A 3,451-nucleotide genomic window follows, 5' to 3' on the forward strand; every position below is an offset into this window, starting at 1 on the left:
GCCGGAGCACCGCACTCTGTCCCTCTGTTTGCTCTGCTCTTTTGAGAGACGAATGTGTTGACCCCTAATCAGAAAGTGGACAGAACTGATCGTGGTAGTGGCAGCTGACAAGTTACTGAGGACTCTTTTAGGCACCACGGATGAAATAACTCAGTTGACCCTTAACCACAGCCCTGGGAGGGGGGGCTGTCGTCACCTGCATCGGACAGACAGGGAAACTGAGGCCCATACACTTGCACACTTAGCATGCCTAGGCTTGCAGGATTCTCCTCAGAGCTGGGATTCCAGGGAGGCTGCTGGACTCCGGGCCTGAGCCCTTCTCTGCTTGGTCCCCATCAGCCAGGTCTCCTGGGGCGGCAGAGCCAAGAGGAGCCCAGAAAGGGGCGCCTGGGAGCCTCAGTCGGTTAAGCGTCTGACTTCGGCTCAGGTCATGATCTCGCGGTTCGTGGGTTCGAGCCCCGCGTCGGGCTCTGTGCTGACAGCTCGGAGCCTGGAACCTGCTTCCGATTCTGTGTCCTCCTCTCTCTCTGCCCCTTTCCTGCTTGGGCTCTGTCTCTCTCTCTCTGCCTGTCTCTCTCTCGCTCTAAAAAAAAAATAAATAAACATTTAAAAAAGAAAAGGAATTTAAAAAAAAGAAATAAAGACACTGTTGGTGTAGGAAGGGCAGGAGCCCATGCGGGGCTGGGGACACTGTAGTAGCTGGGGTCTCAGCTGTCATACCTTGGGTGCTGGGTGACCGCATCGGAGCTTTACAGACTCCACGGGTTATAACCTACAGTCAACACTCGACAGTCAGACCTGGAGAACGCTCTGTCCATTCGGGACACTTCCTTGCCTTGACCTTTATGATTTACATCTATAATTATCTCAGCACCTGCTCCTGCCCCCTTCACTCATTCCTGAGCCCCCTTTGTTGAAAATCCCCATGGGAAAAATCTCCTTTGATCAAAAAAAAAAAAAAGAAAATGTTCTTTAAAAAGGACTTTACGTCTCCCACGAGCAAAGAGACATTTCTAACTTTGTTGTTTTACGTGGAGGAGTTGGATTTCGCCGGCAGGTTCTCGGGGTTTCCGCATTTCCTTGTATGATTTTTGGAGGGCCGTATGCAAGGATCGTTCGTCGGTGCCATTTCTGATCTCGGTGCGTTTTTCTTTGGTTAATGAAAACCACGGTTTATAAATCAGGAATGCAAAGGTGGCATTTCCCTCGGCTTCCAGGAGGACGCAGTGATAAACCCCTCAGCTTACGTCTTCAATTTTTTTTTTCTTTTATTTTTTGGTCTGAATTTCCTGAGGAGACAGCTCTCCAAACAACATCGTTAGGAGATAAGGAGACCCACGTTTCTCCTGGTTTTATTTCCGTGCCGAGACGCGTCTGCAGAATATTGCCGCTGTTTTATGTGTCTCCTAACAGGGAAGTATCCTTCTTACATGTATCAAAACCGTATGGTTTTAATGATATTCCCCTTCCTGCTTCCTTTCTCTCCCTCCGGTGGAGGGTCTTGAACAATGATTAGAAGGGCAGCGGAGCAGAGGGGTCCAGAGACCCCAAAATTTGGCTCCTGGGTTTGCCACTCTCTCGTTAGCTGTGTGTCCTTGGGTAGTTACGAAACCTCTCTGACGCTTGGGTTCCTCACTGTCAAGGGGGTCACCTCCGTAGCTGCATAGCGGTGCCGGGATGGACGAAACCTTTACACAAGGTGACTGTCATCACAACTGTTGTGAATAATCCTTAGTCGCACACTGACACTAGACTTCAGGCAACCCTGCTCCGTGGGATTCAGTGTGTCCAGTAGGTCGCCGTGACACGTTCGTGTGACAGGGGACAGGTGGCTATGGCCAGGTGCACCCCAGCCCCGAGGCTGAGTCCCAGTAGGACCGGAGAGCCTGGGATCTCTTCTTTGTTGATAGCTGTACGTCTACCAGTGGCCGGGACCCGCTGAAGAGAATCCCAGGTGTTCAAATTGTTCCACGTTTCCCGTTCGAGATGCAGTGGAAAATTCAGGACTAGACAGGAAGCGTGTTCTACGTGTAACTCTGTGGGCGTCTCCACCCAAAGATACGGGAACAAGCCGATCGCTGTGCTGATCCAGGCTCTTGGCTGGCGGTGATGGCTTCGCCGGCCCGTACGTGTGTAGATTGGGTAAACTTCCAGCCTCGCGGGGATTGCTTTCTTGCCATCGTCCCGACGTGCGAGGGTGGCCCCGGGCCCAGGAGCATGTTCTGTGACCTGCCTCCCTGGCCATGGTGGGTTGGTCCCCAGCGTGACCACTCACCCCAATTACTTCCTTTCTCTCTGAGGCTAGGAGGGTTAACGGGTCACCACTGTCCCTCCCTCCCCCAGTCCCTGGTGGATGCAGGAAGCAAGGGGGTGGCCACTGAGCCGTGATATATGACGGGGGCCTTAAAACAGGTACGGGCTGGGGCGCCTGGGTGGCTCAGTCGGTTAAGCGTCTGACTTCAGCTCAGGTCATGATCTCACAGTCCGTGAGTTCAAGCCCCGCGTCGGGCTCTGTGCTGACAGCTCAGAGCCTGGAGCCTGCTTCGGATTCTGTGTCTCCCTCTCTGTGCCCCTCCCCTGCTCATGCTCTGTCTCTCTCTGTCTCAAAAATAAATAAAAATGTTAAAAAAAAACAACAACAACAGGTACGGGCTGGCTGGGCAGAAGGAGAAGGAAAAAAGAATGAGCCCCACGGGATGTTGGGGAGAAGGTGCAGCGACCTGGCGAACCGGGGACTGTTGGGGAAAGCCGAGGCAGATTATTGGAGAGGTGCCAAAAGCCGGACTCAGGGCGCCTGCTCGTGGGCTCAGCATAGGGCGGCACCTGACGTCCCCCGTGACCACCAGCATCTCCTGGAGCCGCTGACCGACCGAGGCGCACGGTACCCTGAGCAGCTCAAGCAGACCGCAGTCGGGTATGAATTCCGGAGCCCCCTGTGCACCTGCCTGTCCAGCTTCCAGAAAGTGGCAGCCCGCTCTCTCTCTCTCTCTCCGTGCATTTTATACGGAATGTGCATCCTCTGGTCTCCCTTCGTGTCTCTCTGTTGGGGAGCTGGCAAAGCAGAGGTCCCCGGGCTGTTTTTATTTTCCTGGAAGCCGAGAAAACGAATGCGTGCTGTGTACTTTAGCGTGTGATCTTCATAAAGCCCGTAACTGTGTTATTCAAAAACCAATTTCGTTTCCTTTTAAACATGGCACAGTCACTGGTCTTAATTCGAGGACTCTAGCGTCCGAGGTGTGACGTGGTAGGTGGGTCGCAGGGAGAGAAAGGACAGATACAAAATGCCATTTGGGGGGCGCCTGGGTGGCGCAGTCGGTTGGGCGTCCGACTTCAGCCAGGTCACGATCTCGCGCTCCGTGAGTTCGAGCCCCGCGTCGGGCTCTGGGCTGATGGCTCAGAGCCTGGAGCCTGTTTCCGATTCTGTGTCCCCCTCTCTCTCTGCCCCTCCCCC

The sequence above is a fragment of the Herpailurus yagouaroundi genome, unplaced genomic scaffold, assembly GCF_014898765.1.
Source record: "Herpailurus yagouaroundi ecotype Mexico unplaced genomic scaffold, PumYag 182, whole genome shotgun sequence".
NCBI classification, from domain to species: domain Eukaryota; kingdom Metazoa; phylum Chordata; class Mammalia; order Carnivora; family Felidae; genus Herpailurus; species Herpailurus yagouaroundi.